Consider the following 27,337-nt stretch of genomic DNA (forward strand, 5'->3'; position numbering starts at 1 on the left):
GAAAGCGAGAGTTGAAAAAGATTAGTGAGGGGTTCGCAGAGTGCAGTAGCGCATTTTTTAAGTAATATTGATGGAATGCCATCGGGGCCAGGAGAAAATTCATCATTCAGTGAGTTTAACTTTTCAAGGACGGTCAGGGGACAAATGTTAACGGAAGACAGAGACGTGTGAGGACTATCTGAAAGAAATTTGTGGTATTCGAGGTCGGGTTCTTTAGGATTTGTGGTATAGGATTGACTAAAGAAGTTAGCGAAGAGATTAACAGTTATTTTGGGATCAGAGGAAGATGTGTCAAGGAAATTAAATGTTGAAGGAAGACCATCAGACGCCTACGGGATTTGTACCACGCACGTAAGTGGTGATCTGAAATTGGATAAGATGTAAGAGATGACACCTAATATCTTGGATACATAAAAGATCTGCTTAATCCTGATTTGTTGATTTTTATGAGAAACGCTAAAGATTTTTGGAGATAAAATGTTTATTGAATACTTTTATGAGTCTTGTGGAAACAGTCAAATAATATCAATATGTATCGATGGAGTCTTAAAAAATTTGATGTTTTGATGGGAATCTTGGCCTTGTTGTATAAATAAAGAATTTTGCAACTAACCAATACCTAGAGCATTTTTCGAACCTCTTCTAACAAAACTTTAAACAAAGATAGATAAATGAAATTAATATATTTTAAAGAAAATAGTACTAAAAATAAGCATACCAAATTTCAAGTGTCTAACTTTAAGTGTTGTTGAACTAAAAATTGATGAAATCATTAAATGAAAATTTAGAAATTTGACCAGTTTCAAGTTTTAAGGTATTAACAAAATTTGTCTTCAAAAATCTTTCTTTTTTCTTTATCATAAAAAGTGTTTTATTTCGTGGCAATAAACCAGCCTGCCAAATCTGTCAAAAATGTCAAAATTTATTATAAAATTTTTGAACCTAATAACAACTCTTTCTTTTTTTCAATTTCTATTTATATGGTGTCTCAGATGTCTCTTGCACATCCTTGTCAATAAATTCAAATTAAAAACAGAAGAAACAAAAAGTTGTAGGTATATTCACCCATAACTCTGTCTCCTTTTATATTTTTTTTTTAATTTTTTTTTTCAAAATCAATTATACCTATTTTTAGCCAATTTAAGTTGAAAAATCACCTGCAGATGTGGCGCCACTATTTATAAAGACGTCTTTTTCAATATTTTTTGTTTTTGTTCTCTGTTTGTTATTTTTTTTTTTTTTAGTTCTGTCTTCATTTTATTAGAAAAGAAACTGACATCTAAAACTATACACCTTGCACACTCTTCCAGTGCAATTTATGATCACAACTTTACAACTTTATCACCATTATTTCTACAAAAAGATAGGTACATTCAAGTAAAAAAAAAAAAAAAAAAAACAAAATAATAAAACAACAAACATTCATGACTGTGAAAAAAGGAAAGATATGTGTTTTTGCTACAGAAGGACCGATGCAATGTAGAAGCGACCTGATGCCTTATTCTAATGCAATAGAGAAGTAACAACAACAAAAAAAAAAAAAACAAAAGGAAACATTGGTTTAGGTACTACAGGTATGTTTGGTTAGATCCTCTTTCCATCATAGATACATATATCTATAGAGGTTCCTTTCACCTTTTTTTTCACTATAGTGTGCTTGATATCACCTCCCTCAACTCACTTTATCTAAAGGTATACCTATTCTAAGCAGTCAGCGGCCCAGAAAGAAGTTCAAGAACTATAAGGTGACCAAAGAGTACCATCGATCAAAATGCTTATCTCGACACTAACGATCTTCTTTCAATTACACCACAGAAGTGAAGTTTTTTTTTTTTTTTTGTTATGTCTTTTATCTTTCAACTTGGTTATAGTAGTAGAAAAAGAGGTATCCCATAGATACTACATGTTGTATCTTTTTATATGATTTGTGAAGTAAAAAGCTACAGTGAGACTTTTTTATGCTCTTCATATGAATCAGAATAGTTTACCATCCTTTAGATACGAGCTATAACTTTTTTTTCTTCATCATCATCATCTTTTGTGTATGGATGGGTTCTTCTTCTTTTAGAGCTCCAGGGATAGAAACAAAAAGACACAACAAAAAAAACATAGAAAAAAACAAGTGACGTGATGACGCTTTATATCGCCAAAGAATTATGTTTCCTTTCGTTTCAACGACGACGACGATGTTGTATCTTTTCGACTTAGATGTCATTATCTAATGAGTTGTGACTCAGTGTGCATCTCAGAGAGACGGTTAAATCGAAATAAAATATTTATCTTTTTCATATAATTTACAATCGAAGTACAAAAAAAAAATAATAAAAACTTGTATACGCACTCTAGGCCTGAAGAAACAAAAAATATACAAAAAATTGTGAAAAATAATACCAATACACAGCGGGATGTTGGACGGGATGGACAGCTCAAATAATACGCATGCATCTTATATAGGCTCCTTTTTAAATGAAACCCCATTACAGAAGATTAAAAAATATTATGGAAATAGATATCAGATATTTTTCTGTTTTTTGTATCTTTTTATGTATAGATACATCTATCCACACATATTCATTCGTTTTTTTTTTTTGTATGGATAAAAGGATAAAAAATCGTTTGCACCTGTTTCATGTGAGTCAAAGATTAGGCGATTACCGGGCTAGGTTGTTCGTCCGTCCGTCGTCATCTTCGTCAATGGAAATGCATTATACACACATGTATCTGTATCTTTTTAGAAAGATGCAACATTATTCCAGTATAAGTATCTTTTTCCTATTACGCGCTCCGTCTTCGATTTTTATACCTACACTGGGAGGCATTTAGGAGAAGTGTTGTGTTTATTTTTTTTTTATAATTTTCTCATCATGATCATGGTGTTGCGATAATTTAGTTGGAATTTTTTTTAAGGTATCTGTATCCTTCTGTCAGTTTATTTACTTTTAATTTCACAAAAGATACTCATTCTATACACGACACTCCTTTTGAATGTGTGAGTTTTTAATATTTTGTGCAAAAATAATCTCCTTTTTTTTTGTTAAAAATAATTCATATAGGAATATACATACCTACAGTAAAGAACTGTCGATTTAAAGTTAATTAAACTATCATTAGGTTTTGTTTGATGTGATGTGTCGGCTTCTTCATAATCAACACGAAGTTCAACAAATGACCAATCGACCAACGATCGACACTGATCAAGACAAAAGAATTTCTTATTTATATACGTTTATAATGTATGACAATGTGTAACGAAAGTAATTGAAGAGCGGCATTTATTCCTTTGAAGTTTTTTTTTTATAAATTTAAAATTTTTTTTTTTTTATTTTTAGAACTGGAATTAATTGAATTAAATACGATAAGACTTTTGGTTACTTTGTATTCACTTTTGAAAGAGACACTTCAAAGAAATAAATATATTTTTAAGCGGAACTAATTTTTGATTTGTTGTCGAATGTCAAAATACTTTACTTGATAAAATAAGGACTATTTAGATTGCATTTTTAATTGACATTAAGTTGACAGAAGAGTATCATTTATAAAAAAAATAGCAGCTTTTGATTTAAAGATTTTTAAATTTTTAAGCTTAATCCATGTTTTGCTGATTAAAAACGTTGCTTTCAAATGTCTGCTTTTTTTCTGACAATATGTGAAAGAAATACTTTTTTTGTGTTCAACTCTTAAAATAATTTTTTCCTTTATGGGTTTTATCAATAGTTAGTCAAATATTTACTTTTGTAAAATTTTCTAAAATTCACCAATACTTAGTGTATTTTTCAGAACTCTTCTAACACAATTTAATATGTTGACAGATACATTAAACTTTAATTCTACAATGATAATCAGTAGAAGAGTAAACACAAAAAATTTGAAGTTTCTTCTCCAACAGGTTCTTGAGTTATGGACTCTTCAACACCAGGTTTTGAATCTTGACATGTCTTAAGCCAGAACCATAATTGGCGGATGGAGTCGGAAACTACTGCCAATTGTTGTTGTTTTCCTTGTATTTTCGATAAGTTTTTATCCGCCGAGTGCGGTTCCGAGCGCTGTTCCTTAGACAGTGACACTACCATTCAAGGTTTTAAAGTTTATTGATTATTCTTTCTTCGTTCATAGAACTTCGTTTTCACCTTTGAAAGTCTTACTCATAAAGTTTTTTTTTTTTAATTGAAACTAGTCATATTCTCCAATTTTCTGAAGGCTTCCATGATTTTTTTAATTCAACAACCTTTAAAGTTAAACACACTTGAAATTTGGTATGCTAACTTTCAGAGATATTTTTCTTAAATTTCATTTATCTATCTTTGTTCAGAGGTTCTAAAAATAGTCCAGGTTTTTGGTGAGTTAAAAATAAACAAAAAAATCTTTCTGTATGTTGTTTATTTTATCACTAGCTTTAGTAAATAAGTGTTTTATATAAAGGAAACTCAAAATTAATGTACGAAAGTGCTATAAAAACAACAAGGCATCCCTGAAAATGTTTCTTAAAAATTGACTCTAGAATACAGAACTTCGAACTATGTAAGTCAGAGTACCTCTTTCCTCGAAATTATTTCGGCCTATTTCTTTGACAAATATGATTGGTAAATTTATGCCAACAGAACCGTAAAATAAACATAAGTTTAAAAGTTAGACAAACACCAGTTTCTAATGTGGTTAGAAAAACCTTCAGAATCAAAAGCTTCACGCAATGTTTCCCACACTAAAAACCACTTTGTGAACAAACTTATCGAAAAATAAAATTTTCAAGACTCCATCGATACGTATTGAAATTTTTTGACTGTTTTCACAATACTCTTAAAAATGATCAATAAACATACTATCTCCAAAAAAATCTTTAACGTCTCATATAACCATCAACAAATTAGGGTATTGGTATTTAGCAGATCTTTAATGTATCCGAGATATTAGGTGTCATCTCTTAACTTCCAATCCAATTTCAGAACACCATTAAATTTAATATTACATGCGTGATACATATCACGTAGGTGTGTGTTACTCAAAACGATAAAAATTACAACAACAAAAAAAAAACTCTTCTTCCTGGTTTAAAGACCTCAAAAAAGGCACCAACTAAAAATAAACAAATAAAATGGCATGGCACACATTTCCAACAGAAATAAAACTTTTTATAACTTTTAAATTGGTTTTCAACGTAAATTACACGCAATAAAATGAAACATTACAATTTTTTTTTTTATTTTTTCAAAATCATCTAATTTACATGTAAACAGCTTGACAGAGTTTGTTGACCATTTTATAGTTAAAATTTTACAAAGAAAAAAAAAAATAATTGAGTGAGTTCCAAAATCCGATCGTGTTTTTGTAATAAAAAAGATAAAGATATATTATCTTGGAGCAGGCTAAAATTTTAAAGGCTTTGGACATCTTTATGGATAAGTTGATGACACACCTAATAGTTGAATTGTAAGGAAAAAGAAGATCATTGAAGAAATGTTCATTAAGCAAGATTACCAACTTTTTTATAAAACCTTTCCCTGTTAAGGATTGCCAATTAACCAGTTACTTTTTTTTTTTCTTTCAGGATGTTTTTCTGGATAAAATAATTTGGACTTAAAATTAATCAAAGGTAAGCTAAACTTCCGAGTTATCGGTTAGAAGTGTTGAACTTTAGCTTTCTCTATCGCACTAAAATAAATTAGGAACAGTAATTATTTTTGTTAATTAGTGATAACGAAAAATTGAAACAACTAAAAACAAGAAAAATAACGAAAAGGTCAAAAAGTCACAAAAAAAAATGTTTCTAAGAAACAAAATCATGATTTAGATGTAATTTCTTTTGAAATCACTTTGCCGCTCAAAGATCAATAGATCCTCTTATAAACCGTCATGCATGCCGCCGCGTCGCTGCCAACAGTTAAAAATAAATATTATTTTTTTATAGTTGATACACGTATCAGATTTAGATGCGGTCATAACCTCCTTCAAAACTTATACAAACTTCAAAAACCTATAAAAACAGAGTCAAGAAAACTTCCATGTTTTCTGTTCATGTTCGTTAAACTTAAAACCAAAAAAAAAAATATAATAATAAAAATTAATTTGCATTAAACCGAAACTTTCTGTTTTTTATTTGAATCTCAACAAGTGCATTCAAATTGTTTCACTCGAATAATGATAAGCCCTCAGAACAACACAATAATAATAATAATATTCTCTGTGCTCCATAAAAATGAAGAGACCGCAATAAAATGTTAATCAAGTAAAACAATTAAATTTCTGTTTTTTTTTTTTTTTGGTTTTATTGAGTTGTTGCTAATATTATTTTTTTTTTATTGTTTGGGGCTGTTTTTTTTTTTATAATGAAAATATAATTTATCATATAGACACAGTGGCAACAAAAAATAAAACAAAAAAAAGAAACAATAAAAACAATTATTCGTACAAATACACGATATCACACTTTAATGCTTATTGCCCATCAGTCTTTTTTTCTCTGTTTGTATCTCTCTCTGTGTCAAATTATAATCACAACAAAAAACAACGAAAGGAAAAAAAAAATAATAATAATAATAATTTTTAGTGAGCTGATAAGTTCTGATGACTTAAATGGCCATAAATTGAGCTCATCATCATCATTAGTTGAGGGTTGATGACTTTTAATGGATAAGAAGATTACAATTTGCCCCAGCTAGCACACACACACAGATGCCTCAGGCGTTATTTTTTCATGTTTTAAAATTAAACAGAAAAATGTAATATGTCTTTTTTGATGCACCACCTGCTTGGAATAAAAATAGAAAAAAAACAACTTTTATAGAATAACTTCAAGGAATTAGGCCTAATTAAAATGAAGAAGTTTTTCTTTTCAACTATTAGTAGCAACTTAAAATAAAAGGCTTGTATTTGAAGATTGCATGGCTCAGATCGTTTTTATTTTTGCGAAACAGCAAGTTTGAAGAAATGAAAGATTTTTGAAAGAAAAATGTAGGTAGAAGGTACAAAATTGCACATTTTTGAGATATGACGTTTTAATTCACACTCTGTATTGTCACCAATATACCATTTGACTTGAATCGTATACTTGAATCGATTGAAATCTTCTTTTTCGAGTTTTCTTTTCTTATTTCGGTTCTAAATTTAAAAAAAAGTCGATTTTTTAAATGCACTATTATTGGTTTTTGACAATTTTTAACTCAACAACCCCTTATGTAAGACACTTGAAATTTAGTACGCATACTCTTACAGCAATTATGCTTATATGCTGTAATTTTGGTAAATCTATCTTAATTTTTAGTTGTGTTAGAAGAGGTCTGGGAAATGGTTTAGGTATTGGTGAATTTTTTGAAAGTTCTTTATTTCTTTACTAATTTCAGTCTTTTAAGAAAAGAGATGATCAAAACTTGTAAATTTTTTTACAAAACGTGTCTATATACGACAATTAAATCTCCTTCACTTGTTTCAAATAAAAAATATTAAATTGACTAAGTTTGAAAACTGAAAAATATTTTTAAAAAAATCCATTGCCCAGATTTTAATATTTTTTTCGCATTTTTATAACTTTGTAGACAAAACACAAGTCAATTCATTATCTATCCACACTTTTGTTGTAAAGTGAAATGTTTTCTTTCAAACTTCAAATAAAAAACAAGAAAAACTTATCTACAGTACATAGAGGCTATATAATATTATATTAAGTGGCAGTTAATATACCAAACAACCGTCTTACGTTCCACAAATATTTATCTATTTGCTATATAAAGTGCTGTTTGCTTTTATAGAGATAAGTTTACTAACATTTCCATGCTTAGTTTCAGGTATAATGCATGATTTTTTTTTTTTCTTAAATTTTCCTTAAAAACAACGAACAAAAAAATTAAAAGCCACTTTCTCATACAATCCTACAAATAAAAATTAAATTTTTTGACACACACCGGCTGCTGTATTTTCTTAATTTTCAAAATAAAAAAAAATGTTTGTTTTTTCTGTAAATATTGAATTATACCCAGTTTTGGCTTCTTGAGTAGCAGAAAAACAACCAAAAATCACACACATTAAGCCCCCCTCACAAAAGGACTGACTATATGATATAATGTAAATATCTCCTAATTGTAATCTTTTGAGTGAAATCAACAATTATAAATTTATCTTTGCTTGATAAACAATTTCTAAACAAGAGTGAGAGCAAACAGTAGAATAAGAAGACACAACTTGGTAGCTTTACATTTATGGTTTTTGTGTATCTTTTAGATATTAAATACATACATTTGTTTTTCATCTTACTTCCCCCCTCTGTCTGTGGTATAGTTGTTTTGTTTGTAGACACTTTTCTAGTGAAAAAGTCACAAATGAGAATATGAGTGGTAGATTGAATGAATAAAAAGGAAAATATTTACTTATAAAAATAGATAAACAATAAAAATTAAATCGATAATGGTTAATTCAACTTGTAATACACTTGAAAAATTAATTTGTTACTTATGAGATAGGTATCTTTTCTGGAGAGGGTATTTTTTTTTTATTATCAGTTAGTATTTGAGTAAGCAGACGACTGACGATTGATTTTACACTATTGGCCTTATTTGAAGAAAAAATAAATAAACATTTATATTTATATTATTGAGTGGGTTGTGTTTTCTGTTGAAGATCATTGACATTATTTTTGTTGTTGTTATTGTGTAAGGTGTTCAAGATTACGTCGTTGAAATACAAATCGTTGAAGAATTTATTCCTAGAAACTTTGAAAAACAAAATAAATACAAAAAACATTTATCTAAAACTAACCAATACTTGGAGCCCTTTTCGGATCACTTCTAACATATGTTTTAACAAAGCTAGAGACTTCAAATTTTCAAGGTTCATAAAAAACAGTTGCAAAAAATGTTCTACACAATTTTAAGTGTCAAGCCTTACAGGTTTTTGAATCATAGGTTTTTTTAATATCATCAATTTTCTTAAATTTGCTATTACTTTAAAAAATTTTCCGACCACTTCTAACACAAGTTTAAATTGAGATAGAAACTTAAAATTTTCAATTTATATGTTAAAATATTTTGAGAAAAGACATGCTAACTTTAAGTTGTCAAACCTCACAGTTTATTAAATTATAGATGTTCAAAAATCTTCATTTAAGACTTTCGACATTGTTTAAAGTGTAAGAGATTCCCAACTCTAATACAAACACTTTGTGTTCTTGTTAACTGCAGTAAATTATTCACATATCTTGTCGAAAACAAAAGTAATTCAATCTCCTTCAACCTACACAAAAATTATAAAAAATCGATATCCGAATAAAAAATCAACTTTTCTTATGCAATAAATCACAAAATTATTGACATATTTATATCGAATGAAAACATGAAAATTATACACAAAACTAATATACGTAAGGAATAGAGTGTTACAATTTCCATAGTTTAATGTCAAGAAAGTGACAATTTATTATCAAAAATTTTCAACCCGTCGTTGTTGTCATCGATTTACATTTTTTGTTCACTCCTTTCGTTTCTTTATGTTATCTCATTTGAATTTTTAATTTATTTTCTCTTTATTTAGTCATAAATCTATAAAAACCAACTTGACCAGCAACCACAATAAAGGCATATTTAATCATTAGACTTGCTTGCTCTTGATTATAATAAAAAAAAAAAAAACGTGTTGGCATAAAGAAAAATGGTCCTACACTCGGATAAAAAACTTAAGTTTTTCTTTAAGAAAAAAAAAAAAAAATCATAATAATAATCTCAAGTTGAATAAATTTTAAGCCCATCGAAGGCTTATGTAAATTATTTGTTTTTTTTTTTTTTTTTTAATAATTTCCATAATCTATAACAAGTTTGATATTTTTTTTATTTACTATTTCTCATAATATAGTAAAAAATATAAAAATTTTTATTATCATACTTTTCGAGAGTTCTTGTATATCTATGATTTTCTTAGCTTTTAAATCAATTTAGTCACACTTTTGGTTTGCTTTAATTTTTTGAACATTGTATTTTTTTTCAATGGGTTCATAAACAATAAGTAATATAATACTTGAGTTGATTTTCTATCTAAAATGCATAAATTAGCTTATTAAATTAAAAATTATGCTAAGGCTAATGGAGACGATTAAAATAAAAAACTAAAGCAATACTTTAACTTTAACAAAGAAAAACAAAACAAAAAAAGTTTAATCTATTGGGTCATCGGACGAAAAATTTGATTTTTTTTTTTGTTCTCTTTCTATTGACAAAATTAGCCTTAAGCATGAATTTCATTCGAATTCAATCGAATTTGAAATAAAAAGTCAAAGTTAAACCTTGAGAGCCTTAAGGTATTCTTTTGTCTTCGATTTAATTTTTCTTGTTTTAATGTGGAGAAGGTGTCCATATTTTATTCAAATTAAGATAATAACAATTAATTTTGAGTCAGTTTTTATCGTCGAATATAATTCATAAAAAGATATAAAATTAGGTAAATATTTTAATTTTGTACAATACTGACATAAATTTACCAATACCTGGAGCTATTTTCAGACCACTTCTAACACAAGTTTAAATAAAGCTAGAAACTTGAAATTTGCAGGCAATGTAGAAAATTATTGTGAAAGGTCACATGCTAAATTACAAATATCTAAGATTTTCGGTTCATAAATTACAGACTTTCAAAAGCCTTAACCACCGATTTCTTTAGAAATTGATATAGTTTTTTTGAAAACTCTTCTAACACCAATTTAAAAAAAGTTAAAAACTTCAAATTTACATAATGTGTAGAAAATTGTCGAAAAAAAGTGACTTGCTGAGTTTCATATTTGACAACAGTCGAAAAAATAAATTTATTCTCCCACAGACACAAATTTTAAAGTCGAATCCACAATGTCTAACTAAAAGGTATCTTTATATTTCCTAGTCTCAGCCCAGATTTTGCTTGAAAAAAAAACTGGTTATTCCAATAAATACTTCCACAATATATCTTCCTATTGTAAGATTGATATTTTTAAAATAATAAAATATAATGCAATAAAAAATTAAAATCCAATTATTTAAAAGCTCTTATACAAGAGTTCACATTCCACTTTTGTAATTCAAGTTTATGATTATTAAAAAAATATATATTACAACAGTCACAATTTCAACAAACAAACAACTCTACCTAGCAGCTGAATGGAATAAAAAAAAAAAATAAAACACAGACATAAGAAAAAAAAAGTGAATGTAATTCTATCTTATACGAGACTTAATGTCATCTTAAGCCTCATATTATTCAGCGTTAGACAATACTCTACCCACCCACTACAACAATATATTTTGCCGGCTTGATTTGCACCACAAAGGCGTACCGATATATTTTGTAAAAATAAATTGCTCGAACATAATTTGAAAAAATAAAAAAAAACTATCAAGATACAAAAGATACATGATATGAGTGTTCTATGTCAGAGTTACTCGATATAAGGTAGGTTAAGTTTTAGAGATTGTAAAGCGGCACTAAAAAAGCTTCTGTAATTACAGCTGCTGTCTGTCTGGCTAACTGGCTGAATGGCTGTATGACTGTTTTTGTCCACCCCCGAAATCGTTTAAAATAAATCTTAATAAAAAACCAACGCAAAAATATTATAAAAATCTATCAGATACCTACGATATGTTTTTTTTTTTTTGTTATTTTCAAACAAAAGAAAAAATTAAGTTTGACAAAAAAAAAGACACTCTCTATAAACGTTTAAATGGAAAATGACATCATAAATTAAATTCCTAGGAGTCATAATACCTTCTCTATAAAGAGTGTAGAGATAGCAGGCAACAAGTTTTCAAAATGTATCTGCAATTAACTTGCAATTTTTTTCTCTACCTATCCAGTTTATATAAAAAAAAGATAGAAGAAAAAAACTGGCAAGATCAAGTCTCGAGTTTTGAAAATATTGGAGAAAAAATTATTGATTATATCCTCAGGCAAAAAAAAAAAGAGATATTGACTATCTAGATGCAAATACTGACCACTGCTTGTCACTAAGCATTCATATATGAAATTCTATCCGATAGATACAATCTACATTAGACTCTAGTACATATAGTTTTCATTGGTATTGGAATTGAGTATTGGGCGTGTAGTGTCTGTGTGCGCGCGCGGATTATATTTCCTCGAAAAAATAATTAAAAAAACTCGACAAAAAACCTATAATTCCAATTCGATATTAATGAATGTTCATAATTTTTATGACAGACGTATCTTTGAACTTCATCTAATTTCAAATGTTTTGACTTTATCTTAAAGAAATACTTCAATATTCATTTGATAATCATTAAACCACCACAAAATCTACACCACTTCAGAGGGACACAAAATTATATAGTTTTTTCAACATCCTTTTCAAGACGAAAGACGTGTGGATCAATACAAAAAAAAAAACTGATATTTCAAAAAGAGGGTAAAAAAATGATATTGGCACCAATGCCGTCTTTACCATAAGGGCACACGGGGCACGTGCCCAGGGCCCCCATTCTCAAGGGGGCCCCGAAGTAACGAAAATTTCTCTCACTCATTTATTCTCAAAACATTTTTGTCGGGCAAATTATGTGGCGTTGTATGCGGACAAAATTTTAAATCCAAATGACCAAACCCAAACTCAATTTTCAAAAAAACAAGAAAAATATCTTTTTTTTTCCACTGTAGGTAAGATTATTTATTAATAAAAACAATGATTTCTTTTCCATTATCTTTATCCTTAAATAATAATTTCGTTTGAAGTTTGCAAAATTGTCAAATTTGTAGTGTGTGTTAAAATCAGTGTAAAAATATGTGTAGATTCGTATTAAAAGACGAAAATAGAATCAATTCGTCGGCAAAAGAACATCAATACTTTTGACGTTGGAAAACGTTTAAGAAAAACTATTGCCGGCTCGTCGACGGTACATCAATGTTTTGGTTCAATGGAAAACGCCATGGTACAATGGTTGGCACCCCCACATTTTTTTTTAATTTGAATTGCGAATTGCTCTCGTATTTAAAGATTGACACATAAATTCATTAAAAAGGTAACTTTAAAAAAAAAAAATCATTTTTTTTTAAATCCAAAAATAATTTTTTTTTAAGTTATCTTAATTTTAATATCAGTTTAAACCTTTTTATGTAAAAATTTTCATTAAAATCGGTTGTGTCGTTTACGTTAAGAAACCGGTTCTATGGCAAGTAGGTAGGTACCGTCAAAAAAAAAAAAAACAATTGTACTAATTTTACTTTCCCAAAGGCCCCCAAATTGTTGTGTGCCCAAGGGCCTCAGGATAGTTAAAGACGGCCCTGATTGGCACAAATTAATAGGACAACTATCATGGCTTGAGCGAGCGTATGTAGGTAGATAGAGATAGAGAAGTAGCGCGATACAATTTGTATCTGTACTTAACCCTGTGTATCTGATGGACTGTTGTATTAGCTGTAGATACATTTTCCTGCTGCTGTTGCTGCTGCTACCTGTGTCAAGATAAATTAAAAATAAAATCAACTCTGCACTATAATATTATAAAAATTGATTGGTGTGTGTTGTTTTGATGATGGTGATGTTGATGGTAAGTGCTCTTGCTACTGCTTGTTGCTTTGGAATAATAATAATAAAAATAATAAATAGAGAGGACTTGGTTCAGAGGAGAGAGGGGGACTTCAAGGAAGAAGCAAAAAAAAATCCCACCAAGCTAGAAAAACAAGACAAGCTTAAAATTAGTTAGCATCGCACTTAGGAACACACAAACATCTAGTACCTACTACTTGTTCGCACTCCTCTTGTTGTGTTCTAGATACTTTTTTGTTTTGTTTGTTGTTGTAGGTATTTAATTTTTTTTTAATTCTATATTTTTTTGTTTGTATCTTTTTTTTTTGTCGTCCTGTGTATTTAAGTGCGGAAAACGAAAAAAAAAGATATTTTTATATGCAACAACGACATGTTGTTGTTGGTTCTTTCGGATGTGAATATGTGTTGTTGCTGCTGCTGGTACTTTTTCCTCTGTTTAATTCTATGTAAGGTTTTTTTTTTCTTTTGTTATTTTTGCTGTCGATGATGCTCTCTGTTTTGATCTTGTTTTGCAGAATTTTAATTTTTTTTTTTATTAAATGATGTGTTTTTTTTTTTTTGTTTATAAATTAAAGTGAAGGGAATTTGAATTAATGCAATCAGGTTTTTTGTTGTTGTTTAGTTTTTTTTATAAAGATACCTACATGAGTGCTAATTTTTTTAATTTGTTTCCTAGAAAAATGAACATAAGAAAGAGAAAATAATGGTATTTATAATCAAAAAGGGGGGAAAACAAATTATATTTATGCAGAGAATTTGTAGATGAATATGGTAAAATTTAGTTAAGGGTTTTTAAAGATCTGTAATTGAAGAACTAGAAATGTTAGACACGTGAAATTTGGTGTGCCTGCTTTAAGAATTATTATTAGCAAAACCTGCAAATTTTAAGTTTCTAGCTCAGTTAAAAGTTGTGTTAGAAGTGATTTGAAAAATGTTCCAGGTATTGGAAATCTTACTGAATTTTAATAATTTTGATTGTTGGTTAATTTAAATATTTCATTTGTTTATATTTGAAGTAATTAAAACTTTTCTGTTTTTTAATATGTTATGATAATATGATTTTATTCACTGTGTATCAAACTTCTGATATAAAAAAATGTTGATGTAATTTTCTGTCAATGTAAATTGATGCTATAAAACAATTTTTTTAGATTTTGGGTGTACTTATTGTTGTTTTAAGGCTCAAGATAATTTTTGTTCTGCTGCAAACGATCAGAATCAAGTTTACAAAAATCACACTTAAAGAGATTTGAAAGTCTGTAATTCAGGAACCCGTTAGATGAGATATATGAAATTTGCCGAGTAACATTAAACTCTAATTCTGCATGTTTTTTGTAAATTTCAAGTTTCTATCTATCTTTAAAGTTGTGTTAGAAGTAGTTTGAAAAAAGCATCAAGTATTGACGATTGGGAAATTTGAAAATCTGTACTTCCAAAACCAGTTAGTTCAGGCTGATGGAATTTGGCCGGTCATTTTTAAGACCTGTTTTGCATCTTGCTTGTCAAGTTCAAGTTCTTAGCTATTTTTAAAGTTGTGTTAGAAGAGGTTTGAAAAATTAGTAAAGTATTGATGATTTTTAAAAAAAATTTACAAAACTTTCTTGTCCTCACTTGTATATGTAGGTATTTCAATTATAATTTCATTAACTAAGTATGTGTAGATGAAATAAATACAAAATCTGTTATATCCTACAACATTCAAGTTTCAGTTTGAAGTTTGAGGTAAATCGCTGGCTGCGCTTGTTAAAAAAGTGTTTTTTTCTTATTCATGTTTTATCTATGATCGCTTGTCGATATTTTACTCCTATCCACCCAACCTCAAAAAAACCTCAAACCACAAAAATAACCATCTTGCATCGAACATTATCGACTAAGGAGAGAACTATTTTCATAAAACTTGTTGCATTAATTTCAAAAATAACAAAAACAACAACGAAAGATACATAATTTTATCTATCTACCACCTACATGAGAAAAGATACTAAGATATGATTTTTTAGGATACCTGCATACCAACAAAGTTGCAATATTGATGTTAGGCATTCTAAAAACCATTTTGTTGGTAATTTTTCTTTTTTCGTCATTTTTGTTTGTAGTGCGTTCAACCAGTAGCTAGCTGGCAGTAGCAATGTAAGTTAAGTTTTTTAAAGACTTGAGGTCCTCGGGGGCAACATGGACAAGGTATAGAGTGTATAAACTAAGTTTATAAACGAATATTGTATCTCTATGATGGGTGCAATTTCCGTACTTTATATCTAGCAGATACTTTAAGCACATGGTGGTGATCCAATAGATTGGCGCCTAAATAGTAATTTTACCATTTAGCTGCAGATGGACAACGAACGAAACGAATGAACGAACGAACGTGTTGCAGCAAAAAAAAAACAACCTCATTTAACAAACAGCTATAGAGCCAAGTTAACACACTTTATGGCTTTAAGAGTTGTCGCTCTTGAAGTTTGTTTTTTTTTCTCCTTTTTTTTGTACAAACTGCTGCTATATGTTTGAGTAAAAAATCGACGAAAAAAAGAACTCTAATGACGACAACGACTATGAGTTTATTCCGAACGTAAAGAAGTACAATTTGAGTATATATTTTGCACGTGTTAACGTATCCATCGTACTTTATTAGCCAAAGTGGTGTTGTGTAATTATTGTGAATTGGCAAAATGCTGTGTAAAATTGCCTTTGGGAATTGGTTATTTATCAAAAGTGATTACAAATAAATAAACTACAGATAATACGACTTAAATAGGATTATTTTTTGAACGAGAATAGATCGCCTCTGAGGGACCTCATACAAATCAACAAACTTATGTTTTTTTTTTTTTTCCTTGCTTGATAAAGGAGAAACTCAACGGAGTGTTGTATAATCTTATAATTGACATAGTAACATTTATGGTATAGTGGTAGAGTGTGTAGAGAGATATTGGCCAGTTAATGAAATTTACATCTGGTTTGGTAGAAGAAGTGAGAGTGGATATGTAATTCAAAATGACATTATTTTTTTCATGTTTCATAATATCCGGTGAAGGATATGTATATACATATATTTTCACAATTTATTTTTGTACGGATTTTAAGTTTAAAATAAATAGAATAAATGTTTCGTAACTCATATTTTTGAAGTTTGAATTCAATACCTTACTACATCAAAATAGTTTGACCTTATTTAAATGTATTTTGAATCAAAAGTAAAACAATTGAAATTCAATTTTTTCAATAAAAAAAAGTTACACATACACCATAGTGACCCATTAAGTTAAAGTGAAACCACTTGAAATTTCGGAACCATTATTTCACTGTAAATTTGAACTGCAACAAATTCAAGATTTTACTAATGGCGTGTTGTTTTATAAGCCAAAATGGGCTTACAAAAACTGAGATTTAAAAAATTAACTCAAAATTAAAAAAAATTATTTCTTAATTCTTAGTAACTAAAATAATGAATTTTAATAATTTTCTTTCTATTTGTTTTTCAGATACAATAAGGATAATTTTTAAATCCAATCAAAAGGTAAACAATTTGTTTTACATATGAAGTTTATAATTCACAGTCACTATTCAATATATTTTTTTTTGTGCAAAATATTTTTAGGTGATATTTGCAATAAAAATTTAATTTTCAATGCAATTTTGTTTGGTTGCAATAAATATTTTTTTCTATGCTTGTTTTTATTTCCAATTAATTTGTTTTTTTTTTTTTAATTTGAAATGCATTTTTTTGATATTTTTAGAAAAACCGTTTTTCATAAGATTTCTGTGTAATTTCAATTTAAATTAAGAACAAATTAAAATTTTCAACAATCTTTCGACCATGTTTGTATTTTATTTTTTTTTTTTTTGTACAAGGAAAATTGTGAGCTGTAAAATATGTACGTATAAGTTTATGTTGACACAAATTTAAAACTTATGCCCCTACTTTTATGACATTTCAAGCCTGATATAAATGTATCACAGTTTTTTTTAATGTATTAATAATTTACTGCTCGGTGTCATGTTATTTATGAAACTAGTTTCCAAATTACGTTCTAAACTAAAAAAAAATACAAAATGTCATTTATCATAATTCAATAACAACTCGTTGTGTAAGAAACTACTAAACTATTCGCTTATTAAAAATTAATTTTCCTATTGAACTTTAAAAGTTTTTTAGCGAACAAAATTATTAAGTTTGCATTAAAAATGCATTTAATAAAATTTAAAATAAATTAATTAAATCATAAAATATGATAATTTTAATTACTTTCTAATTGATGGTTAAAATGATAAAAAATTCTAGCATTCCAAAATATAAAAATGCTTTGTCATTATTTGTCAACAAAAAATTTAGTAAATATTAAAAGTTGATTGAATTAGATAACATCGATATCTGATTTGAAATTTATTCAACTGCTTTTTGTTTTTGGCAAATCAAACATTTCTTTTTGTTTTAAATTAACCAATCTCAGCGTAGCGTAGGTTAAATAGTATTTTTTTATTTGATATTTTCTGTTTTTTATTTTTTTTATTTATTTTGAATCATCAATACATCTACACGTGTTTTCAATTAAGAACGCTTAAAAACTATTAAAATATGTTTAGATCTATTAAGATAAAAATATTACAAAAAAAAAATTCAAAATAATTTATTGTCATTTATTTAAGATTTATAGAAAATCGAAAATCAATACAAAATAACACAAAAACAATGAAAAAAAAAACTACTAAATAAAAAAATTAAAAATTCAAATCAGTTTGTGGAGAAAAACTAAGGCGGGTTGACATTTGATAATAAATTGTCACTTGTGACTTGATCAACTAAAAAAAAGTTGTTAGTGATTTTTATCTTAATTTTTTTGTTATTTTCTTTTTTATTTTATTCTTTTGGCTTTGTTCAATTTAACACCTCTTTTAAATTTGCCTATATGGCACACATGCGAGTGTAGGCTTGTGTCATGAGATAGTGATTAATATTGTTCGATTAAGTTTAAACTTAACTTAATGCTATTGAGATTTATTATTGTGGTTGGTTAGAGAAGGTTTTTTTTTTCTTTTTTGAAAGAACTCTTGATTTATTTAAAATAATTGAATTTTAATTTAAGTTGCCGCACGCTTTAAGTCTATAGAAATTCTAAATGTGATGGGTTTTCTTCTTTTAAGTATGTATGAGATAAGATAGTTTATAGAAACAAGATAGCCTTATAAATATTGTTAATGATTTGTCGACTAACAAAGGTGTGTCGAACAAAAGAAGGTTTTTAAAGAACTGTTTTAAATTATTTTCCATTTGTTAATACAGATAGTGTCAGTAAAATAATATACTGACAGTTCCGCAATGAGGATCTAAAATTATTAAAAAACCATTAATATTGTATATTTTTGATTGTACAAATAAACTTATAAATGTAGCAAAAATTCCCATCAATATTCCAAACCAATAAAAAACCTTCAAATTGTCTTAAAAAAATTTAAACTTTTTGTTTGGTAAAATAAAATAAAATTTATAATTAATGAGTTTTAAACGTAAAAATTATGTCAATATTTAATTTTGTTAAACTTTCAATAACATCAAAAATACAAACAACGTAAAAATAAATAAAATTAACATAATTTTTTAGTTTGTTATAATATTCTATCAACAAACCATCAATCACTATGATGCGAGTTAGAAATATTTCAATCTTTAATTGTCATTTTGTATCCGCACTTCATAAACATTCATCCATTCACTTTGATGATTGAATCTTCTTTAATTCTCTGTTTTTTTTGTTTTGTTTTATTCCATAAATTTTTAATATGCTTATAAAACGTGCTTTCACTTTATGTTTTTGTTTTTTTTTTTCTTTTTATTATTATTTTTGGCCATTCCCATAATTTATCATTTAATTCAATGCCCGTCCCGGAGGCTTGAATATTATAATGCGAAACCATTGCCTCCCTTCAATTATCCACGTTCTTTGCATGATGTTCATATAAAATGATGTTTTGGTTGGGTCTGATGGCCAATCCCTAAAATTAAAAAAAGGGATTCCATAATAAACAACAACAGCTTACAACAACAATAGCCCCCATTCAATTCAATCTCTCACATGAATTTTCGCACATCGTAAAGGCCACCGATCATTCGGCACGATATTTTTTGCATCAGATACGCATAATTTTGGATGCTCCTCCAACCAACAACTCGTGTTATGAACGAAGAACATACAACCACACACCGTATAACATCGTAATTATTATCCTTTCGATGTTGGTCGACCTAAAAAAAAGAAATAAATTGGAATGTTAAGCAAATTCACGTTCGAAAGATTTCAAATTCAATATTCTGGGCTTTTTTCTTTTCGGGGAAAGAAAATAAAATTGAAGAAATAAAAATAAAATTGATCGATTAGAATCGTGAGTAATGCTCGATCGTAAGAGTAGATTTGGTTTACAAAAAAAAAGTATTTGAAAACCTTTTTGGCCATAACACCCAAGGGTTGGCAGGAAGAAGGTTCCTACTGGGTTGGATCGCCCTCAAATACAAAAAATAAGCATTGAAATATTTCCCCTCTAGAAAAAGACCATTTTGTATCTTAATTTTGCAAAAGTCCTTTTTTTTTTTGGTTGGAGCCAAATGTTTGGCGAAATGCCGTCGGCGGTTTTTATTATTTTCTTTTTTTTTTTTCTGAAGACCAAAAGTGCAATGTGCTGAAAATTATGAGTTTTTACGATTTTTTTATTGCACTCGATCAAAATTGCAATAAAAAGAAATCATAAACTCGATTGATAGCGCGAGAAAGAAAAAGAGGACAGAGGAGTCAAGAGGAAAGTCGAGTTTTATTTTTTTTTTTTAACATTTTAGTGTACCTACCTATACCAATGTATGTAATTATGTAAATTTATATGGCCCAAGTAAAAGGATAGACAGACACCAAACTCAGACGAATGAGCACTCCTTCATAATGGTGGCTATGAAATATATATATTTTTTTTATATTTTATTTCTTTTTTTTTTACTTATTATTGGAGTGTGTGCACCTTTTGCCAGGAAGGGAGCAGCACCCATTAGCAGATGTGTTAGGAATAAGCACTGGACAAAGTGTGGAAGGAATATGGACAAAGTCGAACAATTTAGGGAATTTAGTTTTGGTGAAAGAGGATAACACAAAAGATTGGTAAAATTGGTATATTTATATTTAGATGCGCGTGTTATGGTGTCAAAAATTTAAACATTTAAGGTTTTGAATAGGGATTTTTTTCGATAATGAATGATTTATATGTACTGAAAGTACAGTATGATAAGAAAGAAATGATCTAAAATATTTAAAATATTAAGAGAATTTTTAAATAAAATAATTACCAAGAAATTAAGATTTACAAAGTTCATAGGGTCTTAAGAATTCATTTTTTGTTTTCTTTTTTTGACTTTTTGAATTTTGTCAACAATACTTTTTCCAAACTTGATTTATTAAATGCAATCCACTAGCATTAATCTAGCTTAAAGGACTTAAAATATGGAGTTTAAATGCGAAGGCCTTAAATGAGCCTTAAATACTTCTTAGATCAAACAGCTTTTCATTTAAGTAATTAAAGTTTGTTATTTCATAGTTATTTTACAACTAAATTTTGATCTACTTTGGCATAAGGTCTTAAACAAATTGTTTATATTTTTGGGGTCTATGATTTAAATTTTAAGATTATTTTTTAAAGTTTTTACTCAAATTATCTTCAAATACTTTTTGAATTCAAGTACGGAATTTCAACATTGATTTTGATAAAGAATGATCTACTTTAGAGGTCTTAAAGCATAAATTGGATATCCCTACATCTTAGTCGATCAATCAATATTTATAAAGACAAAGATTTAAGATAATCATAATAACTTTTTCCAAATAAACTGTAAAATTTCTTACTCAAGCTCTTAGAACAGTGCATTTTAAAGGAGGTCTTAGACTATTTTTTAAGATTTTCTATAAAAAACGATTTTTTTTATTAATTTCAAAATTAAACATGAAATATGAAGTATTTATCGGACAAAAATTGACATCTGTCGAGATTTTAAAAAGGTTTTGATCTTTTTTATAAAATCAATCATTAAAGTTACTAGTTTTTCAAAATCTTGTATTGGTTTATTAAAAAAGAAAGCACATAAATGAATCAGAACGAATATCTTTCTCTTTTGAAAGATTCATATAAATAAATGCTTTATACATTTTTTTTAATATGCCTTCTACATTATTTTATAAAATGAGGTCTAAGGGGGTCTCAAAATTTTGCTATTCACTAAATTTCAAAAAAATTGACGAAACTCAATTGTTTTTTTTTTTTTTTTTGGAAAACTGCATCTTAAAATAAAAACTATGGTTAAATCTTTTCTTCTTTACTACACTGTTGTTTTTATATTTAATGGACATCCTGCAAAAAAAAACTTCAACAAAACCAGCCGTCCTTTACCTAATTCCAGATTGTTATCAAATTTTAAAAAAAATATATAAAATAATTTGCATGTCTACCTTCAAGACACGACACACAAAAAATGTGTCTTCCCAGTCATTATTAAAATACAATCTAATGCATTTAATATGCAAATAAGGACCCTTTTTTGACTCCTTGTGCTGCCGGCCATCCCCTCAACCTAACCAAAAGGTGTGAATTTATAAGCCATTAAGTCAGGTGTCAAAGGATTATACATCATTATACTTTCTATACTCTCTGTGTGCTTCATTTGTTTGTGTGTTGTTGTTGTGAAGTCCTACCTTAAAAAAAAGTTGCATGCACATTTTAATTAGATAAAAGTATGCACTCCTTTCTCATTGTCATTATGTTAGAAAGTTAAAAAAAAAAAAACAATTTGTCACAGCAATCGATCAATCAATACTTTTTTTTGTTCTAATCCCTTTTTTCAAATTTTGCAAATAAAAACAACCAGTTGATATTGAATCCTTGTTAAGGATACCTACCTGGACATATTTTTGCACATCCTCACGTTGAAAAAATGTATACAATGTTTTTCTACTGCTTCCTGTTTAAGTATAAAGGATTCCTTTTTAATGTCTACTCATAATATCCTTGTTCATATAATAATTATCCCTTTTCTATGTTTATATGTGTCCCGCACCAACATTGAAAAGGGTATTTATTTATTTATTTTTTTTTTTTTTTGCACAACAATTTTATAAACACACAATAATGTATAACAAGCCCATTGTCAGGGTAATTTACAAACAATATGCGCATTGACATGTTATTTGCATATTTAATGCGCGGTCTTGAACACAACAACGTATACCTGCAAAAAAGATACAAAAATAATAATATGCAAAAAGATGGAATTAAAAAAAAGGGACATCGCATCATTTTCAATGATTGAATAAATATCTTTCAAATCTCATTAATGGCAAACAACCGTTTATTAGGATTTGTTTGCAAGAGGCAAATGTATAGAATTTGCAAAACATACAATTGTGATTTTTTTTTTGCGGACAAGAAAATCAGATAGTTTATAGAGGGGTTGGAAAAAAAATCTTCAGTGCATGACGGTTAGGCATGCAGTTGATGGAAGAAGTGAGTTAGGTAAACGCATGTTTAGGGTTTTTTGTGCTTAGAATTTATAATTTTGTACAACAATCTGATGTTAGTAAACATTTGAATTGATTTAAATAAAAAATGACTCTGTTCTTAGGAATTTTTCTTCAAATTTTCGACCCACTCTTCTCTAATTTAAAATTTGCTTATTTGGTTTCCAAAGGGTTATTTATTTACTTAGTTTTCAAACTGTTATTTTTTGAGAATTTCTGTAGGTATACCTATTTGCTTATTAATGTGAGAATTTTGTTTTATTTTGTATATTGATCCTAACCTCATTTAATTTCAAACAATATTGCATTTCAAAAATATAAAATTTTTATCTTAAAAAATACAATGTCTTTTAATCATTTTTCAAGACAAAACTTTAATATTTTTGGAAATGCATTGTTTCTCAAAATTAAAAGAGATGTCTAAAATCCATTCATAAATGAAGAATATATACAGGAATAACCGAAATATAACCCTATAGAAACCAAGTAAAAAAATAACCATCTGAAAACCAAGTAAATCATTCTAATATTAAATACATAATTTTATATACAACAAAATTTATAACCAAAACAAGTTTGTAATTCAATTTCACAAAAGTTTTTTGCAAGTCTTAAATATCTCAATCTATTTTTTCAAAATGAAGAAGAACACATATTGAGATTTCATCTGAAATAGGTATTATTTTTTTTTTTTTCAAACATTCTAACTCGATTTTCTAAAATTTTATTTTTTTTAGCTAAGTTTCCAAAGGGTTATTTTTTAACTTAAACCTTTTATTTTTTGGTTATTCCTAGGTATTTCCCTTCTTTATGAATGGATATTGTTCTTATTTCGTATATAAGTCTTTCTTTTAATGTTGAATAATACTGCATTTAAAAAATATAACGTTTTCATTTAAAAAAAAAATATAATATTTTATGTTGATTTTCAAGACAAAATTGTAAAACTTTTTGAAAACCAATATTATTCGAAAATATAATGCCAGTTTGCAAAATGAGAACAAAATTCATTCATAAATAAAGAAGATATATAGGAATAACCAAAAAATAACCGTGTGAAAACTTAGTAAATAAATAACCCTGTGGAAACCAAGTTAAACAAAATTTTTGTTACGGAAAGGCGAGTGAAACATTATTTAGAACAAAATTTAAAACCACATCAAGCTATTCAATCTCACATAAATTTGTTGCAAGTCTCAAATACATATCTCTAAAGATCTAAATACATAAAAATCAGTTTTATCAAAAATCATTGATCTTCTGATTTATAATTTTGTCATCGCTGACAGCTAACTATTTCAACTGATTTTTTTAAGATAACACAATTTAATGATACAAATTGATCATAATCTACCTAGCATTTAAGTAAGCTTAAGAAAAAGTCACCTAACCAAGTGATCTATCAAGCTTCTCTATAGACTTGATTAGCATATTTTGAAACTTTAAACTCATATGAACTCATTTCAAAGTTGTGTTAAAAAGTCTCATACATATTACTGATATCACATTGGTCTATATGATCGATTGATCAAGTTAATTTTTTTTTTTTCTTATTTGGGGACTTGTAAAGCTTTGATTATATTTAATCGATCGAGATTTGAGATTGTCATTTTGGCTTTTTTTTTTGGTCTTTCCACATAAGATCGTATTTTATATCGCACAATATTAATGAGGGCAATTTACATAATACAACCACAAAAAAAAAGTTTTCAAACTTATAGATCATTATCGGAGCTAATGAGAACTAATAGGGTAGGATTAGTTTCGTTATCAATCTATTTTTTGTTTTTGTCTTTTTTTTCAAAAAAAAAAAAGTAAAATAAACTCGAGATCATTAAAGTCCATCTATGAGGATCAGTACGATCGATCTTAGTCTTTTTGAAAGTTTTGTGTGAATAGGTTTTAATTTAAGTGTGTCTTTTTCAAACTACTGTCATTACTTTTTTTGTATATTTACATATTTCCTTACCAATTAAGGTCTCAAGATCGGTGATCGATCTTTTGATATTTTCAGCTGGAAGGTAATTTGAGAAAAAAAAATCAATTTTGTCAGCTTCTAGTTGTCAGTGTTACGCACTTTTTGTGTGAAACAAAATTGATTTAGCAATATTGTGTAATTCAGTAATTGATCATGAAAAGTTTATATGGTGTCTGATGACATTATTAGTTGAGTGATCACATTTTAACCCTCTACTGCATACGAAGCCAAATATGGTTTTGTCTGTTTGTATGCACTTTTCTCTTCTCTGTCACAAAAAAATGGTAAAGATTAAATACAATCCTCTTCTTTAAGTTTCTGAGAACCCATAGAGATAGTTTTTTCGTGTGTCCGACACAAAATAAAGGTGTATTTTATGATCACAGGTGAGTCGATCAGTCTTGTGCATTGAAATCGAAAATGTAGAATATATTCATACTTTAAGTGTTAATTACTGCGTTTGTTTGGAAAGTAAAGTGGAATTAAAAATTTATTTTTGATCGATTGTCTAATTGTGTATGCTATGAACCAATTTTTGTTGAAAAAAAATTATTGGCCTGGTCTTGGGAGGGCAAAAAGTACGGAAGCCATATTTGGCTTCGTATGCATTAAGGGGTTGTAAATCTACACAATTAGTTAAATTTTTTTGTTGGAAAATTTTGTTTCTTTACATTGTTATTTTGCTTGGAAGTTATGTTTTGCTTCAGAAATGGAGCCCCTTCGCCTTTAGAGACATTTTTCTCATGTTAATCCCATTTCCAGCGGCGTAACCTTTAAAATTTTAGGGGGAGGGGGCTCACCAATAATATTTTTCAATAATTTTATTACTTTATAGTTTTTGTAAGATCTGGGAGTGGGTGAAAATGTTGGAGCAAGACTAACTTCGACAGTGGAAAGAATGTGAACCAGAAGAAATGTTTAAAACGGACGAAAACAAATTGCTTTTCTCGTTTCCATGTCTTAAAATGAGCCAAATTTGAATTAATTCGTAACCTTTTGTAATACAATGTATTTTTTTTTACTTTATTTTGTTTTTAAATGATAAATATTTATCTTTTGATGTTTTTAATTGTATTTTTTACATAATCTGAATAAATAAAATTTGTAAGATTTCTTACCCCTTAATGCATACGAAGCCAAATTTGGCTTACAAACAAATTTTTTAAACAAATTAATTTAAACAAATTTTTTTAATGAAAACCGTTTTGAAACAACCCAAAGAACCCATGTAAAGCATTTTTTAATTTTTTCGTCCGCTAATATTAATTCATGCAGTAGAGGGTTAATTACAGAAGCAATTGAAATATTAAAATTTGTTAGAAATTGACATAAAATAGTTGATTTTAACAAAAGAAGCCTACAGACAAGCCTTTACTTTACTTTTGACCAGTTTATACCGATCACTTACGTGTTTTCATGCAAATCAATGGTTAAATGGACATACAATCAAAACACTTATGGCCCTCAATTTTGTATCAATTTTAATTATACTATTTTATGCCAAATTATACTATTTTATACCAATTTTATACCAATAATCAATAATACAGTCATTAAAGGGTATACAAATTTTTTTAAGGAATTGACATCAAAATTTGATTTTAACATAGAAGACAAGTAGTCGCTATTAAAGTTTATTCCTAGTTTTAGACCAGTTTATACCAATCGCTTATGTGATTTCATACAAAACAAAAATTGTAAACATTAATAGCAGTTTATAAGAGGACGTACCTATAACTTCAATACTGTACCAATTCTGTACCAATAAGATTTTATACCAATTTAAAGCATTTTATGCCAGTTTATACCATTTTTTAATTCATAGTAAATAATTGTTTAAAAATCGATTGCATACACCATTAAATGGTTACAACTGTCAATTACCAGTCATGTCAGTTAATTTGTTTTTATACCAGTCAGATTCCCTTTTAGGATTTTAATACTATTTTCCCAAACTGACAAAGTGTTTACTTTTTAACTATTTTTATTTGTATTCCTGATCCTATCCGACGACACGGCGCGACGCATCAATTTATGCAAATGAGGATATACAACACAACATTTCCTTCTTTTTTTTTTTTGATAATTTATTGACAAAGTTTAAAGGCAAACATAGATACCAAATACACAAACCGGTTAGAGTATTTAAAATTCCTCCATAAATATAAAAATGTCCCATCCTTTTTATGTAGATATTTTTATTTGAAAAATAAAAAAAAGGATTAAAAAAATCCTCATTCGAAAGAGGGAATACAAATTTAACATGATTTTGACAAATGCTCGAACTCTCAACAAAAATTGACATTTCTCACGGTTTGT

The 27,337-nt window shown here is 27.9% G+C and overlaps 1 long non-coding RNA gene across 2 annotated transcripts in view; it reads left to right on the forward strand.

Moving 5' to 3' along the window:
• Positions 1 to 27,337, forward strand: part of LOC129908176 (uncharacterized) — a 65,767-nt gene that overhangs the window by 12,434 nt on the left and 25,996 nt on the right. For both annotated transcript variants that reach the window (XR_008771231.1, XR_008771230.1), the window contains exons 2-3: positions 5,543 to 5,587; positions 16,981 to 17,015. This is a non-coding gene — a long non-coding RNA (uncharacterized LOC129908176). The remainder of the gene's footprint in view (positions 1 to 5,542; positions 5,588 to 16,980; positions 17,016 to 27,337) is intronic.

Source organism: Episyrphus balteatus, chromosome 2 (assembly GCF_945859705.1).
Source record: "Episyrphus balteatus chromosome 2, idEpiBalt1.1, whole genome shotgun sequence".
Lineage (NCBI taxonomy): Eukaryota > Metazoa > Arthropoda > Insecta > Diptera > Syrphidae > Episyrphus > Episyrphus balteatus.